Here is a 23,853-nt window from a genome sequence, read left to right on the forward strand (position 1 = left end):
CTGGTGACGGCCACCTGGCAGATGGTGGGGGTGCACAGCATGGGGAGCGCACCCGAGAAGGCCGAGTTGGAGGGGTGGTCCTCCGAGCTGAAGGTCAGACCAGCCTTAGGCGCCGCCCGGTCCGGGAGAGCCCCCTGCTGCGTGGAAGCGGTGCTGACCCGGCGGATGAACGGCTTGACGTGGTGACTTGTAGGCGGCGTCTGCGAGCCGCCCAGGAGGGCCGCGACGACCGGGGGTGTTGGTGTAGCGTGGTGGGAGAGGAAGAGTCCGCGGAGCTCCTCCCAAGAGGCCACGGAGGTTGCCGGCAGGTGGAGCAGCCATGTGCATGGAGCGCCGGTCAGGGCCATGGGAAGCCAGTTGGCCATGACCCTATTATCACCTCCGGTTTCGAGGATGGCCTCCTTGTACGCCAGCAAGAAGGTCAGCGGACCAGTCGTGCCGCCGTAGCGCGGCGGCGTCATTGGCTTGAACTTGTCTGGCCACCGTACTCGTTGCAGAGCTGGGGCCAGGGCTCGGAGCCCCCTGGCCCCCGTGTTGGCGCCGGCGGCCGGAGTGGGCGACACGCTACTCATCGCGAGGCAGGTCGTGGTGGTGGCGGAAGGGGAAACTCCGGTGCACCCCTACCTGGCACGCCAGATGTCGGATTTCGGGTTCCGGCAGACCCTTGAGGTTCGAACACTGGGGTGCGCGTGGAGATTTCGCCTTCTACCTACCTACACCCCACCGCCTCGCTAAGATCTAAGCTATGGAAAGAACAACACAAGAGACACAGGGTTTATACTGGTTCGGGCCACCGTTGTGGTGTAATACCCTACTCCGGTGTGGTTTGGTGGATTGCCTCTTGGGCTGATGATGATGAGCAATACAAGGAAGAACAGCCTCGCGAGGGCCTGTTCTTGGCTGGGAGGATGAACTGCTAGGAGGAGTTCAGTCACCCTTCTCTCTCTCTCTCTTGCCGCTCTGATCTTATCCCTGGTCTCATCTACCTGATCTCATCTCATCCCCCCTCCTCTGGGGGTGGCTAGTCCTATTTATAGGCAAAGGCCCTGGGCCTCTTCCCAAATATTGAGCGGGAAGGGCGCCAACAATTGGCCATTTTGAAGGGGAACATCGGGTACACTTATCCTGACTAAAGTTGGTCCTCGCCTACCAAAGACTCTGGTGGTGACGCTGGCTTGGGCTCCACAATGACTTCCTCCCTGCCGTTGGGCTGGTCTTGGTCTTGTTGCACCGAAACGGGTGCCTTTGCTTGATGCTCTCGCCTGCGCTTGCTCCCTTTGCACCAAAGCGGAAAGGAGGACACTGCGCGGGCTGGCGCGCGCCTGGCACCCTTGGTCGTCATGGCTTGCGTCACGGGCACCTCATGAGGTACCCCGCCTTGATTTCTCCGCCTCCTCGCGAGCTAGCCTGATGAGGCCGTGCCTGAGGAAGCTCCGTGTCGTACGCCCCGCGAGGCTTGGCCCCTCGCGAGGGTCTTGGGTCCGTGTTGATGAAGATGAGCCGTGCTAGGCCCCCCTTTGAGCCACGCCGCAGGCCGCAGGCAGGCAAGTCTGGGGACCCCCGTTCCCAGAACGCCGACACCCGGGGGTCCACCGGGTGGGGCCACCTATCCCAGAGGGCCCCATGTGCTGAAGTGGGAGGGTAACCAGCCCCTAGTGGGCTGGTGCGCCCCCCATGGGCCTCCCCCTGCGCCTAGGGTTGGAAACCCTAGGGGTGGGGGGTGCCCCACTTGGCTTGGGGGGCACTCCACCCCCCTTGGCCGCCGCCTCACCTTGGAGATTGCATCTCCTAGGGCCGGCGCCCCCCTAGGGGTCCTATATATAGTGGGGGGGGGGGAGGGAGGGCAGCCGCACCCTAGCCCCTGGTGCCTCCCTCTCCCTCCCGTGACACTCCTCCCTCTCCTTGAGCTTGGCGAAGCCCTGCCGAGATCACCGTTGCTTCCACCACCACGCCATCGTGCTGCTGGATCTCCATCAACCTCTCCTTCCCCCTTGCTGGATCAAGTTGGAGGAGACGTCTTCCCAACCGTACTTGTGTTGAACGCGGAGGTGCCGTCCGTTCGGCGCTAGGTCATCGGTGATTTGGATCACGGCGAGTACGACTCCATCAACCCCGTTCTCTTGAACGCTTCCGCTCGCGATCTACAAGGGTATGTAGATGCACTCTCCTCTCCCTCGTTGCTAGATGACTCCATAGATTGATCTTGGTGATGCGTAGAAAATTTTAAAATTCTGCTACGTTCCCCAACAATGGAATTGGAGCCAGGTTTATGCGTAGTTTCTATGCACGAGTAGAACACAAAGCAGTTGTGGGCGTCGATATTGTCAATTTACTTGCCGTTACTAGTCTTATCTTGATTCGGCGGCATCGTGGGATGAAGCGGCCCGGACCGACCTTACACGTATGCTTACGTGAGACTGGTTCCATCGACTGACATGCACTAGTTGCATAAGGTGGCTAGTGGGTGTCTGCCTCTCCCACCTTAGTCGGATCGGATTCGATGAAAAGGGTCCTTATGAAGGGTAAATAGAAATTGGCATATCACGTTGTGGTTTTGGCATAGGTAAGAAACGTTCTTGCTAGAAACCTATAGCAGCCACGTAAAAACTTGCAACAACAATTAGAGGACGTCTAACTTGTTTTTGCAGCATGTGCCGTGTGATGTGATATGGCCAAAAGGATGTGATGAATGATATATGTGATGTATGAGATTGATCATGTTCTTGTAATAGGAATCACGACTTGCATGTCGATGAGTATGACAACCGGCAGGAGCCATAGGAGTTGTCTTAATTTATTTATGACCTGCGTGTCAACATAAACGTCATGTAATTACTTTACTTTATTGCTAAAGCGTTAGCCATAGTAGTAGAAGTAATAGATGACGAGACAACTTCAAGAAGACACGATGATGGAGATCATGATGATGGAGATCATGGTGTCATGCGGGTGACAACGATGATCATGGAGCCCCGAAGATGGAGATCAAAAGGAGCAAAATGTTATTGGCCATATCATGTCACTATTTGATTGCATGTGATGTTTATCATGTTTTACATCTTATTTGCTTAGAACGACGGTAGCTTAAATAAGATGATCCCTCGTAATAATTTCAAGAAAGTGTTCCCCCTAACTATGCACCGTTGCGAAGGTTCGTTGTTTCGAAGCACCACATGATGATCGGGTGTGATAGATTCTAATGTTCGAATACAACGGGTGTAAGCCAGATTTACACACACAATACACTTAGGTTGACTTGACGAGCCTAGCATGCACAGACATGGCCTCGGAACACGGAAGACCGAAAGGTCGAGCATGAGTCGTATAGAAGATACGATCAATATGAAGATGTTCACCGATGTTAACTAGTCTGTCTCACATGATGATCGGACACGGCCTAGTTGACTCGGATCATGTTTCACTTAGATGACTAGAGGGATGTCCATCTGAGTGGGAGTTCATTGAATAATTTGATTAGATGAACTTAATTATCATGAACTTAGTCTAAAATCTTTACAATATGTCTTGTAGATCAAATGGCCCATGTTGTCCTCAACTTCAACGCGTTCCTAGAGAAAACCAAGCTGAAAGATGATGGCAGCAACTATACGGACTGGGTCCGGAACCTGAGGATCATCCTCATAGCTGCCAAGAAAGATTATGTCCTAGAAGCACCGCTAGGTGATGCACCCATCCCAGAGAACCAAGATGTTATGAACGCTTGGCAGTCACGTGCTGATGATTACTCTCTCGTTCAGTGCGGCATGCTTTACAGCTTAGAACCGAGGCTCCAAAAGCGTTTTGAGCAACATAGAGCATATGAGATGTTCGAAGAGCTGAAAATGGTTTTCCAAGCTCATGCCCGGGTCGAGAGATATGAAGTCTCTGACAAGTTCTTCAGTTGTAAGATGGAGGAAAATAGTTCTGTTAATGAGCACATACTCAAAATGTATGGGTTGCATAACCGCTTGACTCAGCTGGGAGTTAATCTCCCGGATGACGCGGTCATTGACAGAATCCTTCAGTCGCTTCCACCGAGCTACAAGAGCTTTGTGATGAACTTCAATATGCAGGGGATGGAAAAGACCATTCCTGAAGTATATTCAATGCTGAAATCAGCGAAGGTGGAAATCAAAAAGGAACATCAAGTGTTGATGGTGAATAAAACCACTAAGTTCAAGAAAAGGCAAGGGTAAGAAGAACTTCAAGAAGGACGACAAGGGAGTTGCCGCGCCCGGTAAGCAAGCTGCCGGGAAGAAGTCAAAGAATGGACCCAAGCCTGAGACCGAGTGTTTTTATTGCAAGTGAAGTGGTCACTGGAAGCGGAACTGCCCCAAATACTTAGCGGACAAGAAGGCCGGCAACACTAAAGGTATATGTGATATACATGTAATTGATGTGTACCTTACCAGTACTAGTAGTAGCTCCTGGGTATTTGATACCGGTGCGGTTGCTCACATTTGTAACTTAAAGCAGGAGCTGCGGAATAAGCGGAGACTGGCGAAGGACGAGGTGACGACGCGCGTCGGGAATGGTTCCAAGGTCGATGTGATCGCCGTCGGCATGCTGCCTCTACATTTACCTACGGGATTAGTTTTAAACCTCAATAATTGTTATTTAGTGCCAGCTTTGAGCATGAACATTGTATCAGGATCTCGTTTAATTCGAGATGGCTACTCATTTAAATCCGAGAATAATGGTTGTTCTATTTATATGAGAGATATGTTTTATGGTCATGCCCCGCTGGTGAATGGTTTATTCTTAATGAATCTCGAGCGTAATGTTACACATATTCATAGTGTGAATACCAAAAGATGTAAGGTTGATAATGATAGTCCCACATACTTGTGGCACTTCCGCCTTGGTCACATAGGTGTCAAACGCATGAAGAAGTTCCATGCAGATGGACTTTTGGAGTCTCTTGATTACGAATCATTTGACACGTGCGAACCATGCCTCATGGGTAAAATGACCAAGACTCCGTTCTCAGGAACAATGGAGCGAGCAACCAACTTATTGGAAATCATACATACTGATGTATGCGGTCCAATGAGTGTTGAGGCTCGCAGTGGCTATCGTTATGTTCTCACCCTCACTGATGACTTGAGTAGATATGGGTATGTCTACTTAATGAAACACAAGTCTGAGACCTTTGAAAGGTTCAAGGAATTTCAGAGTGAGGTTGAGAATCAACGTGACAGGAAAATCAAGTTCTTGTGATCAGATCGTGGGGGAGAATATTTGAGTCATGAATTTGGCACACACTTAAGGAAATGTGGAATAGTTTCACAACTCACGCCGCCTGGAACACCTCAGCGTAATGGTGTGTCCGAACGTCGTAATCGCACTCTATTGGACATGGTGCGATCTATGATGTCTCTTACTGATTTACCGCTGCCATTTTGGGGCTATGCTTTAGAGACTGCCGCATTCACTTTAAATAGGGCTCCGTCGAAATCCGTTGAGACAACACCGTATGAATTATGGTTTAGGAAGAAACCTAAGATATCGTTTCTAAAAGTTTGAGGATGCGATGCTTATGTCAAGAAACTTCAACCTGAAAAGCTCGAACCCAAATCGAAAAAATGTGTCTTCATAGGATACCCTAAAGAAACTATTGGGTATACCTTCTACCTCAATTTCGAAGGAAAGATCTTTGTTGCGAATAATGGATCCTTTCTGGATAAAGAGTTTCTCTCGAAGGAAGTAAGTGGGAGGAAAGTAGAACTTGATGAAGTATTGCCTCTTGAACCGGAGAGTGGCGCAGCTCAAGAAAATGTTCCTGAGGTGCTTGCACCGACTAGAGAGGAAGTTAATGATGATGATCATGAAACTTTAGATCAAGTCGCTACTGAACTTCGTAGGTCCACAAGGACACATTCCGCACCAGAGTGGTACGGCAACCCTGTCCTGGAAATCATGTTGTTAGACAATGGTGAACCTTCGAACTATGAAGAAGCGATGGCGGGCCCAGATTCCGACAAATGGCTGGAAGCCATGAAATCCGAGATAGGATCCATGTATGAAAACGAAGTATGGACTTTGACTGACTTGCCCGATGATCGGAGAGCCATAGAAAATAAATGGATCTTTAAGAAGAAGATAGACGCGGATGGTAATGTGACCATCTATAAAGCTCGGCTTGTCGCTAAGGGTTATCGACAAGTTCAAGGGGTTGACTACGATGAGACTTTCTCACCCGTAGCAAAGCTGAAGTCCGTCCGAATCATGTTAGCAATTGCCGCATTCTATGATTATGAGATATGGCAAATGGACGTCAAAACGGCATTCCTTAATGGTTTCCTTAAGGAAGAATTGTATATGATGCAGCCGGAAGGTTTTGTCGATCCTAAGAATGCTGACAAGGTGTGCAAACTCCAACGCTCGATCTATGGGCTGGTGCAAGCATCTCGGAGTTGGAACATTCGTTTTGATGAGATGATCAAAGCGTTTGGGTTTACGCAGACTTATGGAGAAGCCTGCGTTTACAAGAAAGTGAGTGGGAGCTCTGTAGCATTTCTCATATTGTATGTGGATGACATACTGTTGATGGGAAATGATATAGAATTCTTGGAAAGCATAAAGGCCTACTTGAACAAGTGTTTTTCAATGAAGGATCTTGGAGAAGCTGCTTATATATTAGGCATCAAGATCTATAGAGATAGATCGAGACGCCTCGTTGGTCTTTCATAGAGTACGTACCTTGACAAGATATTGAAGAAGTTCAATATGGATCAGTCAAAGAAGGGGTTCTTGCCTGTATTGCAAGGTACGAGATTGAGCACGGCTCAATGCCCGATCACGGCAGAAGATAGAGAAAAAGATGAGTGTCATCCCCTATGCCTCGGCCATAGGGTCTAATCATGTATGCTATGCTGTGTACCAGACCTGATGTAAACCTTGCCGTAAGTTTGGTAGGAAGGTACCAAAGTAATCCCGACATGGAACACTGGACAGCGGTCAAGAATATCCTGAAGTACCTGAAGAGGACTAAGGATATGTTTCTCGTTTATGGAGGTGACGAAGATCTCGTCGTAAAGGGTTACGTCGATGCTGGCTTCGACACAGATCTGGATGACTCTAAGTCACAAACCGGATACGTGTATATTTTGAATGGTGGGGCAGTAAGCTGGTGCAGTTGCAAGCAAAGCGTTGTGGCGGGATCTACATGTGAAGCGGAGTACATGGCAGCCTCGGAGGCAGCACAAGAAGCAATATGGGTGAAGGAGTTCATTATTGACCTAGGAGTCATACCCAATGCGTCGGGCCCGATGACTCTCTTCTGTGACAACACTGGAGCTATTGCCCTTGCCAAGGAGCCCAGGTTTCACAAGAAGACCAGGCATATCAAGCGTCGCTTCAACTCCATTCGTGAAAGTGTTCAAAATGGAGACATAGATATTTGTAAAGTACATACGGACCTGAATGTGGCAGCTCCGTTGACTAAACCTCTCCCTAGAGCAAAACATGATCAACATCAGAACTGCATGGATGTTCGATCCATCACAATGTAACTAGGTTATTGACTCTAGTGCAAGTGGGAGACTGTTGGAAATATGCCCTAGAGGCAATAATAAAATGGTTATTATTATATTTCCTTGTTCATGATAATTGTCTATTATTCATGCTATAATTGTGTTATCCGGAAATCGTAATACATGTGTGAATACATAGACCACAAGACGTCCCTAGTGAGCCTCTAGTTGTCTAGCTCGTTGATCAAAAGCTAGTCATGGTTTCCTAACTATGGACATTGGATGTCATTGATAACGGGATCACATCATTAGGAGAATGATGTGATGGACAAGACCCAATCCTAAGAATAGCTCAAAGATCGTGTAGTTCATTTGCTATAGCTTTTCTGAATGTCAAGTATCATTTCCTTAGACCATGAGATTATGCAACTCCCGGATACCGTAGGAGTGCTTTGGGTGTGCCAAACGTCACAACATAACTAGGTGACTATAAAGGTACACTACGGGTATCTCCGAAAGTGTCTGTTGGGTTGGCACGAATCGAGACTGGGATTTGTCACTCCGTATGACGGAGAGGTATTTATGGGCCCACTCGGTAATGCATCATCATAATGAGCTCAATGTGACCAAGTGGTTGATCACGGGATCATGCATTACGGTATGAGTAAAGTGACTTGCCGGTAACGAGATTGAACGGGGTATCGGGACACCGACGATCGAGTCTCGGGCAAGTAACGTACCGATTGACAAAGGGAATTGTATACGGGATTGATTGAATCCTCGACATCATGGTTCATCCGATGAGATCATCGAGGAGCATGTAGGAGCCAACATGGGTATCCAGATCCCGCTGTTGGTTATTGAACGGAGAGTCGTCTCGGTCATGTTTGCGTGTCTCCCGAACCCGTAGGGTCTACACACTTAAGGTTCGGTGACGCTAGGGTTGTTGAGATATTAGTATACGGTAACCCGAAAGTTTTTTGGAGTCCCGGATGAGATCTCGGACGTCACGAGGAGTTCCGGAATGGTCCGGAGGTGAAGATTTATATATAGGAAGTCAAGTTTCGGCCATCGGGAAAGTTTCGGTGGTAATCGGTATTGTACCGGGACCACCAGAAGGGTCCCGGGGGTCCACCGGGTGGGGCCACCTATCCCGGAGGGCCCCATGGGCTGAAGTGGGAGGGGAACCAGCCCCTAGTGGGCTGGTGCGCCCCCATGGGCCTCCCCCTGCGCCTAGGGTTGGAAACCCTAGGGGTGGGGGGCACCCCACTTGGCTTGGGGGGCACTCCACCCCCCTTGGCCGCCGCCCCCCTTGGAGATTGCATCTCCTAGGGCCGGCGCCCCCCTAGGGGTCCTATACATAGTGGGGGGGAGGGAGGGCAGCCGCACCCTGGCCCCTGGCGCCTCCCTCTCCCTCCCATGACACTCCTCCCTCTCCTTGAGCTTGGCGAAGCCCTGTCGAGATCACCGTTGCTTCCACCACCACGCCGTCGTGCTGCTGGATCTCCATCAACCTCTCCTTCCCCCTAGCTAGATCAAGTTGGAGGAGACATCTTCCCAACCGTACGTGTGTTGAACGCGGAGGTGCCGTCCGTTCGGCGCTAGGTCATCGGTGATTTGGATCACGGCTAGTACGACTCCATCAACCCCGTTCTCTTGAACGCTTCCGCTCGCGATCTACAAGAGTATGTAGATGCACTCTCCTCTCCCTCGTTGCTAGATGACTCCATAGATTGATCTTGGTGATGCGTAGAAAATTTTAAAATTCTGCTACGTTCCCCAACAGTTATGTGGGATACACATGCAGAGTTAAAGCCGACCATGATCGCTGCATGGGAGCCCAATGGTCACAATCTAATGGTGGAGGAGGTGCGCGGGAAGCTTGATGATATAGTGCAGAACTTGGGCGAGTGGTTGAGGACGACCTTCGGCAGCATTGAGGCGAAACCAGAAAACTAAAGAAAGAGCTTGAGCGGTTGCGGAGCCAACCACAAAGAACTGGTCCGTCGCATGTTGAAGTTAAGATAAATGACAGACTGATTGAAGTATATATGAGGGAAGAGTTAATGTGGTGCCAGTGGTCACGCGTGCAATGGCTGTCAGAATGGGATCGGAACACACACTTTTTTCATATGAGGGCTTCGATGAGGAGGAGAAAGAGCTTGATAAAAGCACTTCAGAAACCCAATGGCCAGTTAACCGAAGATCCCACTGAGATGCAGCAGCTTGCTCTTGAATTTTATAAGAACCTCTACACATCAGAGGGTGTACAAGGGTTGCAGGAAGTGCTCGAACACGTTCCTGTTAAAGTGACTGCAACAATGAATGCAAGCTTGTTGGCTCCATATGATGAAAAAGAGGTCAAAGCAGCACTCTTTCAAATGTTTCCAACTAAGGCTCCGGGTCCAGATGGATTTCCGGCGCACTTTTTTCAGCGACACTGGGATGTGTGTGGCGAGGCTGTCACTCGGGCGGTGCTTGGAATTGTTAGGGGTGAGGAAAGTCCCGAGCGGCTCAATGATACTTTACTGGTTTTGATCCCGAAGGTAACAAACCCTGTCTTACTTTCATAGTTTCACCCTATAAGTTTGTGCAATGTATTTTACAAGATTGCCTCTAAGGTTCTAGCGTATCGTCTAAAGGTTGTGCTTCCTGACATCATACCCGAACATCAGTCTGCGTTTGTGCCTAGTAGGCTAATCACGGACAATATAATTTCAGCCTATGAGTGCCTTCATTTTATGAAGAGGAATAGATCCAAATCTAATAGCTATTGTGCTCTAAAGTTAGACATGATGAAGGCTTATGACAAAGTGGAGTGGTCCTACCTTTGAGCTATTATGGAGAAACTTGGTTTTGCTCCACAATGGGTCACAGTTATCATGAGTATGATTAGTTCAGTATCATTTTCAGTGATGTTCAATGGGGTTAAATCAGAGGTGTTTAAACCCACACGTGGTATTTGATAGGGAGATCCGATCTCACCGTATCTTTTCTTGTTGGCAGCAGAGGCCCTTTCATGCCTCCTAAAGTCTCAGAACGAGTCATCCCAGCTCAGCGGCATTAAGGTGGCACCATTGGCTCCGCCGGTGAACCACCTTTTATTCACGGATGACCGCCTGCTATTTTTCAGGGCAATAACGAAGCAGAATTGGTTTCAAACCTATTGGATACATATTGCATGGCATCGGGTCAGAGAATTTACAGGGATAAGTCATCCATCTTTTTCAGCAGAGGATGCCCAAAGATAGTATGAAATGTTGTGAAGGGATTTCTGCAAGTCCCCAATGAACCACTTAATGACAAATATCTGGGAATGCCATCTGATGTGGGGCACTCCAAGAAAGGGACATTCAAATACTTGAGCGATTGAGTATGGAATAAGGTGAAGGGATGGATGAGCAAGTGTTTTTTGGCAGGAGGAAAGGAGGTGCTCATAAAATCTGTAGCCCAAGCTACCCCGGTATTTTCTATGTCTTGTTTCAAGTTGCCAAGAGGTCTATGTGATCACATAAAAACCATGATCAGAAAGTTTTGGTGGGGGTGCAAATAAGGTGAGCATAAACCAACTTGGGTTTCATGGGATGGCATGACGAGGCCAAAATACTTGGGAGGCCTAGGGTTCAGAGATCTTGAACTATTCAACCTGGCACTGCTTTCCAGGCAAGCACGGAGAGTTCTACAGGAACCGGCAACTCTAAGTGCAAGAATTTTGAAGGCGTCTTATTTCCCAAACTCTACAATTCTTGAGGCGGAGCTGGGATCTTGCCCATCTCAAATATGGCGTGCAATCCTAGAGGGTCGGGACGTGCTGCAGCAGGGAATAATCCGAAGGATTGGGAATGGCTGATCAACTCGCATTTGGGAGGACAACTGGATCCCCAAGGAAACATCATCAAAGCTGATTGCATCTCTAGTTGCGGCACCTCCCAGGAGAGTGTCCGAACTTCTGTCTCCAGCTACTGCTTCATGGAATGAACCCTTAATATGGTTAGTGTTCTTACCGTTTGATGCTAAAGCAATCCTAAAGATATCGGTGTGCACTCGAATCAACGAGGACTCCTGGGCTTGGAACCTGGACAAGAAGGGCAGGTTTACAGTTAGCTCAGCTTATAGGCTCCTGGTCACAACAAAATTACAACGGGAAGCCTGGCTAGAAGGAAGGGGTGGCTCATCGTCCAATTCCAAAGAAGAGGAAGCTTGGGCCCGTGTGTGGCAACTAAAAGTTTCATCAAAGATTCGAGTTTTTCTTTGGCGTCTCGCATGACACTCCATACCCACTACGGACGTTCTACATAGACGGTATATGGCAACTCATAGCGCATGTCCGCTCTGTTGAGACCAAGATTCATGGAGACATGCACGATGTCAAGGTGTATCTGGGCCTTGTTGGATGAAACTCTTGTGTTGAAGATGACGGAAAATATGGAGCCATGTGCGAAGAACTGGCTGTTTGGGCTTCGTGCACTAGATCACACGAGTTTTACGAGGATGGTCGTCACACTCTGGGTTGTGTGGTATGCAAGGCGCAAGGCAATCTATGAATATTTATTCCAAAATCCACACCAGACTATATCCTTTGTAGACTCTTATTTACAGGAGCTATAACAGATCTCCACTAGGGAACCAAGAGCGCAGGTACATGCAGTACTAGTTCAGCAGCGCCGATGGATCTCACCGCCAGCTGGCTTCATAAAGATCAATGTGGATGGTGCAATAGCAAGGAACAGGCGCATGGGAGTGGCTGCTGCAGTTTGTCGGGATTCAAGTGGCAATTTTCTTGGCTCGTTAGCGGTTGTGTTTGGGGGCATCCGGGACCCAATGATTCTGGAGACATATGCATGTCGGGAGGATCTATCTTTGGCGGAAGATCTACACGAGCAGGATATCATGGTGGCCTCAGATTGCCAAGGGGTGGTGCAAGATATCAACAAAGGGACAGGAGGTCCCAATGCGGCTGTTACACATGGGCTAGTTTTTCTTCTTGCTCGTTCGTGTTTAAGCGAAGGAACTTTAACTTCGAGGCTCATAATCTCGCTAAATTTGCTTGTAACTTAGATATAGGTAGGCATGTTTGGTTGGGCACTCCTCATGACCCAAACCATGTACCTATGAACATTGTCTTGAATCAATAAAGTGAGCGAGATTTCTCAAAAAAAGCCCAAAGAAAAAATAGTTGCTGGTGTGGGAGTTCGAACTGACGGACTCACCTCCCGTCACAAAGAGTGCGGCCACCTCAACCAGGTTTTGGTTGTGTTAAAAAAATAGGTTTATTGCTTAATGAAATAGTCACACCTTTCTTTTTTACAATAACATCCACCAATTTATATACTTCCGCGAGTTGCCTAGAAATCAGCAAGCAACAAACAACAGAAATGGATGAAGCATGGGTCTCAATAAAAGAGGAAGTAGGGAATTTATCATGGAGGAAGGAAGAAGAAATTAACTCGACAAATTATGGAGGTGGGACTATCTTGGCATGTTATGTTTGGCACAATTTTCAGTCCCCTACTAATTGTTTTCGGAAGTAGGCCTTGCATTCTGTTTGATAGTCCAGGTATGCTAACGTCTGTTGTTACTCCAGGTTCATTAATAATGCTATTTCTTCCTATTCTACTTTTAACATTTTAAAATAAACTAACAATCTGAATTAATATTGTTCATCCACCAGATCGATTGAATCTGGATCATATATACATGGTTTTGTTCTCCGTGGAGAACAACAGGTATTGCAAAAAAATCTCCCGTTTTGCCGGTTATTATATAGGTACAGACTAGCAAAAGTGCTTGTGCGTTGCAATGGGAGAAAAAAAATTATAATCTTCAATGGCCATGACCATACTTTGCTGCATCAACAAGATACTTTATCACTCTTATTTTGGTGAAAGCGTGAACAATTTCTAAAACCATGAGCATTTTTTAAACTCGTGAACATATCTGAAATCATGAACATTTTTCAAATTTTCAAATCATGAACATTTTTACAGATTTTTAAACATTTTCCAAAATCATGAAAATTTTGAATTCATGAACATTTTATACTTCTGCAACGATTTTGAAAAAAAATCGTGAAATTTTTTAAAATATTTTCTTGAATAGGGGAACATTTCTAGAATCGACAACCATTTTTTTTTTAAATTGGTGGAACATTTTTTAAATTTCACAAACATTTTTTTGAACTAATGAACATTTTTAGAAATACATGATCATTTTTTGAATCCACGAACATTTTATGAAATAATAAACTATTTTGTAAGTCATTAACAGTTTTAAAAAAAATAGGATATGTTTTGAATTGGCAAAATTTCATGAACATTTTTTGAATTGGCAAAATTTTGTTCATTTCATTAGCATTTTTTAATAAACGAACTTTTTAGAAAATCATGAACATTTTTTGATTTCCCGACTATTTGTTTTCGAAATTTCAAACAATGTTTAAATAATCAAACATTTCTTTTTTACAAAATCGCGCACATGGGAATCCCAGCACCGGCTGGCCCATACAGTAATACAGTAGGAACCTTCTATACTGCACACTGTTGCGTTGGAAGAAGACGCAGCCTCCGTGTTTGAGCCGGCCCATGTAAGTGCGGCCTGGTTTTTAAATTTGTTTTTAATTTTTGTTTTCCTTTTCTATCATTCTTTTCTTCTACTTTAAATAATTTGGGATTTGAAAAAAGTTATGAGAATTAGAATTATTAGAATTTTGAAATAAAATATTTAATAATTCATATTTTTTGTGGATTTAGAAAATGTTCAATATTTATACAAAAGAAATTGTGTATTCAAAAATTGTTCGTAATTTTGAAAAAAAGGTTTGGGAAATCAAAAAAATGTTCATTCAATCTGGAAAAATGTTCATTAAATGAATAAAATGTTCAACGAGAAATGTTCATCGATTCAACAAAAATTGTTAAATAAAATGTTCACAATTTTATTTCATTTTGCAAATTGTATGAAATGTTCACGAATTCAAAAAATGTTCTTGATTTTAGAAAACATTTGAAAATTTCTAAAAAATGTTCAAAAATTTAAAAGTGTCGGATTTCGGGTTCCGGCAAAACTCTTGAGGTTCAAACACTGGGGGGCGCACTAAGATCTCTTCCCCTCTCTAGCTCGCACTCCGTATGATTTCAGGACCTAGCTCGACGAACCCAAAGAACATGAGACACAAGATTTATACTGGTTCGGGCCACCATTGTGGTGTAATACCCTACTCCAGTGTGGTGTGGTGGATTGCCTCTTGGGCTGAGGATGAACAGTTACAAGGGAAGAACAGCCTCCTGAGGAGAGGTGTTCTTGTGCTCGGTGAGCTTGTGTGGTTGAGGATTCTCTCCTTCTGGATGAGCCTCTCGATCAGGATTCGACCCCCTATCTACGGTGGTGGCTAGTCCTATATATAGAGGCCCGGGTCCTCTTCCAAAATATTGAGCGGGAAGGGATCCCACAACGGCCAATTTGAAGGGAGACAACTAGTACAAGCTATCCTGACAAAAGTAGTCTTCGCCTGCCAAAGGCTCTGGTGGTGACGCTGTCTTGGGATCCACGGTGACCTCTGTCCTGCCGTCCTGCTGGTCTTGGTGTTGTTGCACCGATATGAAAACCATTGCCTGATGCTTCGGGACTCCTCGCCTGTGCTTTCCCCTTTAGCACGAAAGAGGAAACAAGGACACTACGCGTACTGGCGCCCGCCTGGCTCCAGTTGTCATGGCTTGCGTCATACAAACCTCGTGAGGTGTCCCTTCCCTTGATATCTCCGCCCCTCACGAGCCAACCTGGTGAGGCCGCCCCTGAGGAGGTCTTGCATCGTCCGCCTCGCGAGGCTTGGCCCCTCACGAGGGTCTTGAGTGTTTTCTAGTGAAGATGGGCCGTACAGGGCCGCTGGTGGAGCCACGCCGTGGGTCGCAGGTAGGCAAGTCTGGGGACCCCCATTCCCAGAACGCTGACAGTAGCCCCAGGCCCAAGGCGCTCTCGGGCTTGGCTTCGAGGCGAAGCCAAAGGGCAAGTGAGGAGCGCCGTGGGCCCCAACAGCTTGCGGCCACGGTTGGCGCGTGGCGACTGATTGGACGTGGGCGTCTCCGCTTCCCCACGCTGCCTCGGCAACTGCCCATCTAACAAAAGGCTGGTGCGGGAAACGCTTGCCTTCATTGCTTTCCTTTGCCTTGCTCCAGATCCCCTCTCTCGCTCCTCGCTTCCGAAATCTCCAGATCTTCCTTGATCCCCTTCCAAGCTTCCGACCAATGGCGCCCCAAAAGGTCAAGGCCACTTCACCGCCCGCCTGGTACGAGCCGGCACTGGAAGCGCCCAACATCTCGGAGAAGAACCTTGCCGCCACACGCCTGCTAACGGCAAGGGAGAATAACAAGAAGGGGAAGACCGAGCTCCAGGCTGGCTCCGCCATGCCGGAGGCTTCGAAGAGCTCCTTCTACCCCTTCTTCATGAGCAGCATCGTCGCCGGCCTAGTTCCCCCTTCTCCATATCCATCCCAACTCCGTTCTTCTGTTGTCAATCTTTGCCTTCTACTGCGAGGCGTATGTCGAGGTGATGCCGTCTGTGGCACTGCTGCGTCATTTCTTCTTCCTCCGAATCAACGACGGCCACACCACGGGGTGCGCCAACTTTGTCGCAGCCGGCAAGGCCAACGCGATCTCGAAGGCTGGCAAGAAGGCTGATGGCTTCCGGAGCAAGTGGGTCATGATGGACGCTAAGTGCGTCCACCCACGGTTGAAGCTGCTGACGGAGATGCCTTGGTCTGACGAGGGGTGGTCCTGCGCGAAGCTTACTAACGACCGGGCGAAGGCGGTGTTGAAGAAGATGACCATCGACTTGAGGCCGGGCAACGCGAAGGCGGTGAAGCTGACGGGGTCCATGCTCTTGAGGGAGTTCCCGACGCTGCGGGTGGCTCCTCTCCAGGCGCGCTCGCGCCCCTTGTGGACCCTCGGGACGAAGAGGACAAGCTCCGCCTGAGTCCGGAGGCTTTGTCTGAGGAGCAGTTGGCCATGGCACTCCGCCTCTTGTTCGGGGACGACCAAGAGTATCCACCGAGTGCCCACGCTCCCTTGTTCCTTCGGAAGGACGGAGCACTGATCATGGCAGCCATGCCCACCTTTGACGGGCGCGGCCTGGTGCCGCCTGCGCCCTTTGAAGTCCTGGTGGTGACGGCGACGGTGGACGTGTCTTCCGGCGATTCCCGCAGGGACGGGGAGGATGAGGAGGGCGAGGAGCACAACTCGGAGGCGACCCCTGAGGGGATAGGGGAGACCTTCCCCTTGCGCAAGGCCGACATCCTCCGCACCCTGCCTGAAGACGATGATGATGCCGGTGTTCTCCCGGAGAGAGAGGAGCCGCCCGTGGTTCCGACGAAGGGCAGGTCGGCGCTGCTCTCCCGGGACGACGCTCCTGCCTCACTGCCGCCTGGAGATGCTTCCGGTCCAGCTGCTGCCCCTGCTTCCGCTCCCAGAGCCGGCGCGCCCGCGCCTCGGGCTGCGAAGCTCTCCGCCGTCAAGCTTACGAAGCGGAGGGACTATGCTGCGATGGACCAGTAAGTGTTCACGTCCTGCCTTGTTCTTGCTTCTGCTGCTCGTCCCTGACTCTTCTTCTTTGTTGTGCAACTAGGCCGATACCTACGGCGAAGAGGAGAAGGGAGGACGAGGTGGTGCTGCTCGAGCCCAGGTCGCCTCCTGCGGCCGCACCCCTCTCCATGGGTAAGGGCGGCGACGGCGCTCGTGATTCTCCAGCCCGATCATCCTCGCGAGGCTGGGTGGAGCATTTTCGGGAGGAGTCAGCCCCCGTGGCTCCGCTGGCTCCAGAGATGCCAGCGTCCGGCTCGGGCGCTGGGGTCCCTGAAGCTCAGGAGCCTCTGGCCTCCCAGGCCATGGTAATGACGACGCCTCCTCTTCCTCCTGCCGCATTGCTGTCCTTAGGTTCTTCTGTCTCTCCTGACGTCCTGGAGCAGGCTCTTTCTGCGATGGCCATGCTGCCAGAAGATCTTCAGGGCACCGACCATCGCCTGGTGGCCGGTCATCTGGAGCTGGTCTCTGGCTGGCTGCACTCCGTCGCGTCCGTCCGGGCGACACTGAGCCAAACCGTTGCCGACTCCAAGAAGGACAGGGAGGCCGTCGCTCAGGCTGTGGCCACCCGACAGGTGGTGCTAAAGGATGCCAAGGCCGCCCAGGACCGCTGTCGGTCACTGGCGACCGAGCTGGAGACCGTGCGGAGGGAGCGCGTGAAAGATGCCCGAGGTCGCAAGGCGGAGGAGGAGAAGATGAAATCCCAAGAGGACACAATCAAGGATCGCGACGCCGAACTGGAGCAGTTGGCAAAGGTGCAGGCCACAGAGCGCGGCCGACTGGAGGAGTTGGAGCAGAAGCTAAGGGCGGAGGGGGCCGAGCTGGACGCCAAGGCAAAGGTTCTGGCTGAGGACCGTGCGGCCTTCAAGCTCCTTGAAGAGAGGGCTCGGACGACGCTGAAGTCACTCTATGAGAAGGGTTTGGATGAGCCGCTGGTTGCCGATGATGAGGGCCCCAACCAGCTGCTTCCTTTTCTGGTTGGTGCGCTGGAGGACGTTGTGAGCGGCATCAGCCCCATGGCGGAGGAAGAAGCCCGCGTTCTTTCCTCAGTTGCGATGACGCGTGTCTTCAGCCACCTCCATCTTCGCGATCCTGCCGCCCACCTTGATGAGCTGCTGGAGCCTGTGAAGGACGAGCATTGCGAGGCCGTTGCTGTAGCTGTGCAGGGTCAGGTGGAGGCCCTGCTGAAGAGGTTCCGCGCCCCGACCGGCGTTGCTACCGATCCTGCAACTCCGGCTGGTGGTGCAGGTGAAGACAACGCCGTTGGAGAAGAAGCATCCCTTGCAGGTGACGGCAGCGTCCAGGTATGACGAGACAACTTGCTGGCGGCTCCTTTCCTGTTTTAGTTTATGCAATATGCACCATGCCTCGTGGAGGCGTTAAACTCGTGTTTGATTTCAGGGGAACAATATGTCTTGTAATATTTGCTTTGAAATTCTGCGATTTCCTTTCCATTTGCTTTACGTTCTACGTTAGCAGGGCCTGACCCCGCGCATACCTCAGACGCTGTTGGGCCGTCCGGATCACCAGGACGGGCGAAGGAGTGAGGGGCCACGCGATCAGTTAGGCTCCTGAGTCGCGATGCTCAGGAGTCCCCCTTGACGCGCAAACAGCCTATAGGAAGGAGATATGGAAATAGGCCTAGTGTTCTATGTCGTCAGGGCCCGACCCCGCGCATACCCCGCCGTTGGACCATCCGGATCACCAAGATGGACCAAGGAGTGAGGGGCTACATGGTCAGTTAGGCTCCTGAGTCGCAATGCTCAGGAGTCCCCCTTGACGTTCAAATGACCTTCGTACCTTGGCTCCGCTTGGGAGGGCGCGTGACGACCAGGTCCGATGTACCTGGCAGGGTGGCGTACGCTTGGGCGTGACCCAAGCGTAGCCCCCGTGCCCAGCCCCCTCGCGCGACTCTCCCGAGGGGAGGTGTTTCGATGGGGCCAGACACTAAGCTCGGAGGCTCCCTGAGGTTGATACGGCCGTGATGCCGCCCTCAGTTGTTTATCACCAGTGCGGAGCATGGTGCTTCCGCACTTGCATGGGCATAGCCGCTCCTCGGCAGTGTCAACTGCCAGCGCGGAGTATGGTGCTTCCACTGGAACGTGGGAGGGGACTCCCTACTACGGGGAGCCCCGGGGCGTGTACAGCCCCGCCCTGACTCGTGGCTTGCACAGTAGGGCCAAACGAGGTGTGTCTGGGCACTCATGAGCCAGCGCGGGACTCACGAGGCCCTACCTCAAGGCGGGTTGCGCCAGGTCTTGGTTCTTGATGGCTGTGGCGTTCCTGCGAGATGGTCAGACAGCCTACGCCGAACGAATTTCCCGAGGTTCTCGCACGAAAAGGCCAAGCACCAACGACCCCAGGAGGTGACGTGAATGGGGCCGGCCCGCCAGACAGAGCTCAGCCGTTGGATTTATCGACGCTGCAGGGACGGGCCCGAGCACATACGCCGTGCCTAGCCTTCTTATGCGAAGGATCCTAAAGAAAGACGATCAGCGCACGGCTCCCATGGTGGGTGACAATTAAGCAGGTGATGACCATAGATAGATTATGCATGAAAAGCAACTGGCTCAGGTAAATGCGAGAACGATACATGCCGCTGGGTCGGACCTGAGCGGCCTGGGGATGATGCAGCCCGAGGGGCGGCCCACCAAGGTGAACTGAAGATGCAAGCGGATATATGCCGCAGGGACGGATGATACGTCTCCAACGTATCTATAATATTTTATTGCTTCATGCTATATTATATTAATTTTGGATGATTAATGGGCTTTGTTATACACTTTTATATTATTTTTGGACTAACCTATTAACCTAGAGCCCAGTGCCAATTTCTGTTTTTTCCTTGTTTTAGAGTATCACAGAAAAGGAAAATCAAACGGAGTCCAATTGCCCTGAAACTTCACGGAACTTATTTTTGGACCAGAAGAAGCCCATGGAGTATCGGAGATGGACCAGAAGAGTCCCGGGCGGCCCACGAGGGTGGGGGCGCGCCCACCCCCTGGGCGCGCCCCCCTGCCTCATGGACAGCCCAGAGATCCACCGACATACTTCTTCCTCCTATATATACCCATATACCCTAAAAACTTTGGGGAGCAGAATAGTTCGGGAGTTCCGCCGCCAGAAGCCTCAGTAGCCACCGAAAACCAATCTAGACCCGTTCCGGCACCCTGCCGGAGGGGGGGAATCCCTCTCTGGTGGCCATCTTCATCATCCCGGCGCTCTCCATGACGAGGAGGAGTAGTCCACCCTCGGGGCTGAGGGTATGTACCAGTAGCTATGTGTTTGATCTCTCCCTCTATCTCTCTCTTGTGTTCTTGAGGTGGTACGATCTTGATGTATCGCGAGCTTTGCTATTATAGTTGGATCTAATGATGTTTCTCCCCCTCTACTCTCTTGTAATGGATTGAGTTTTCCCTTGGAAGTTATCTTATCGGATTGAGTCTTTAAGGATTTGAGAACACTTGATGTACGTCTTGCACATGCTTATCTATGGTGACAATGGGATATTATGTGATCCACTTGATGTATGTTTTGGTGATCAACTTGCGGGTTCCGACCATGAACCTATGCATAGGGGTTGGCACACGTTTTCGTCTTGACTCTCTGGTAGAAACTTTGGGGCACTCTTTGAAGTACTTTGTGTTGGTTTGAATAGATGAATCTAAGATTGTGTGATGCATATCGTATAATCATACCCACATATACTTGAGGTGACATTGGAGTATCTAGGTGACATTAGGGTTTTGGTTGATTTGTATCTTAAGGTGTTATTCTAGTACGAACTCTATGATAGATTGAACGGAAAGAATAGCTTCGTGTTATTTTACTACGGACTCTTGAATAGATCGATCAGAAAGGATAACTTTGAGGTGGTTTCATACCCTACCATAATCTCTTCGTTTGTTCTCCGCTATTAGTGACTTTGGAGTGACTCTTTGTTGCATGTTGAGGGATAGTTATATGATCCAATTATGTTATTATTGTTGAGAGAACTTGCACTAGTGGAAGTATGAACCCTAGGCCTTGTTTCAACGCATTGCAATACCGTTTACGCTCACTTTTATCATTAGTTACCTTGCTGTTTTTATATTTTCAGATTACAAAAACCTACATCTACCATCCATATTGCACTTGTATCACCATCTCTTGGCCGAACTAGTGCACCTATACAATTTACCATTATATTGGGTGTGTAGGGGACACAAGAGACTCTTTGTTATTTGGTTGCAGGGTTGCTTGAGAGAGACCATCTTCATCCTATGCCTCCCACGGATTGATAAACCTGAGGTCATCCACTTGAGGGAAATTTGCTACTGTCCTACAAACCTCTGCACTTGGAGGCCCAACAACGTCTACAAGAAGAAGGTTGTGTAGTAGACAGCAAGCTCTTTTCTGGCGCCGTTGTCGGGGAGGTTAGCGCTTGGAGGTATATCTTTAGATCTTGCAATCGAATCTTTTTGTTTCTTGTTTTAGCACTAGTTTAGTTTATAAAAGAAGACTACAAAAAAATGGAATTGAGTTTGCCTCATACGCTTCATCTTATTAATATCTTTCCTGAGTATGATGGAAAGGAAAATTGTGCCAAAGTTTTAGAAGAAGAATGCATTAAAATGTTTGGCACTAAATCTTTGAATGATGATCATGATTGCAATGTTATTAGTATGAACTCTCTGAATATCCATAGTACTAATGATGATTGCACTAGTCATGATGAGAATGTCTCTTATAAGCATGTCGATTTTTGTGAAGTGCATAGATTTTGCAAGTACACACCAATTAGGGAAGATAGATTTCGCAAGAGGCATAAGTACTTAGAAACTAAATGGTTGCAAGAAAGGCTAGATGTTTGTGCTAAAAATTTAAATTTTCTTAGCCGTACTTATGAACTTTGCAATGAATGTGGTCATTTAACCATCTGATGCAAATTGTTTCATGATCTAATCGTTTCCAAAAATTGTGATGACTTTATTCCCCTTGCACATCATAATGAACTTAGTTTGCTTATGGGTTATGAAGAAATGAAACGTATAACTAACTATCTCCCAGTATTTGCCCGTGATAAACTTCTTGATTTTGATCTAGAGGAAATTTATATGTATTGTGCGGTGAATTGTATTGAAAATCCTTATATTGCCAATTACATAAAGAAAAGAAAACAAATAGAAGATGAAGAGAATACTAATGAAAGGGAAGAGACTTCCCAATATCCTCCTATTATTTCTTTTGATGAATCAGGTAACGAGGAGGAGCCTTCTATCCAACCAATCTCATTAATAAGGAGCTCAAAGAAGAGGGTTGAACCCACACATGATGTGAAGAAGAAAAAGAAAAGACGGAGAAGCAAAGGTAGAAAGGTATCTCTCCCAAATAATGTTGCTCCTATTACTCATTGTGACGATGATAATTGCTATACTATTGGTGCTATCCATACTATTAATGATGAGAGTGATTATGCTTATGATATGAAAATGCCCAATCTTGGGGATGCTATGTTTGATGAGAATGACATGTTTGAGAATATATTTGCTACAATTAATGTTTTTCCCAAGCTTGGGGAAGCTATGTTTAATGGAGATGATATTTTTAGTCCCCCAGGTTTTGATGAGCAAATTTATTATGATGATAGCATGCCTCCTATTTATGATGACTATTGCGATGACACTTATGCCATAAAGAGTAGTGGTGATTATATTTATAAAACTTGTCATGATTATGATTACCCCTTTTCTTAAAATTACTCTTTTAATATGGAAACAATTTATAATATTCGAGTTTCTTATGATACTCCCACTATTCCGAATGAGAAGAATTTTGCTTATGTGGAGAGTAATAAAATTTCTATGCTTGTAGATCATGAAAAGAATGCTTTATGTGATAATTATATTGTTGAATTCATTCATGATGCTACTGAAAATTATTATGAGGTAGGAACAAATGCTTGTAGGAATTGCAATAATATCAAGTTTCCTCTCTATGCGCTTAAAATCTTGAAGTTATGCTTGTTTTCCTTTCCTATGCTAGTTGACTATTGTTCCCATAAGTTGTTTTCTCACAAAATCCCTATGCGTAGGAAGAGGGTTAGACTTAAATTTGCTAGTCATATTCTTCATGATGCCCTCTTTATGTTACAATTCTTATCTTTTATGTGAGCATCATTGAAATCATCATGCCTAGCTAAGGGCGTTAAACGATAGCGCTTGTTGGGAGGCAACCCAATTTTATTTTTATTCCTTGATTTTTGCTCCTGTTTAGTAATAAATAATTTATCTAGCCTCTGTTTTGGTTGTGTTTTTTGTGTTTAATTAGTGTTTGTGCCAAGTAGAACCGTTGGGAAGACTTGGGGAAAGTCTTGTTGAACTTGCTGTAAAAAAACAGAAACTTTAGCGCTCACGAGAACTGCTGACATTTTTATTTGGAAAGTTATATTTAGTTAATTCTTTTTTCATATGATTAATAGATAAATTCCTCACGCCCAGAAATTTATTTTAGAATTTTTGGGGTTCCAGATCTTGCGCTAGCTACAGATTACTACAGACTGTTCTGTTTTTGACAGATTCTATTTTTCGTGTGTTGTTTGCTTATTTTGATGAATCTATGGCTAGTAAAATAGTTTATAAAGCATAGATAAGTTGGAATACAGTAGGTATAACACCAATATAAATAAATAATGAGTTCATTACAGTACATTGAAGTGGTCTTTTGTTTTCTTTCCCTAACGGAGCTCACGAGATTTTCTACTTTAAGTTTTGTGTTGTGAAGTTTTCAAGTTTTGGGTAGAGATTTGATGGATTATGGAACAAGGATTG

The sequence above is a fragment of the Triticum urartu genome, chromosome 4 (genome assembly GCF_003073215.2).
Source record: "Triticum urartu cultivar G1812 chromosome 4, Tu2.1, whole genome shotgun sequence".
NCBI lineage: Eukaryota > Viridiplantae > Streptophyta > Magnoliopsida > Poales > Poaceae > Triticum > Triticum urartu.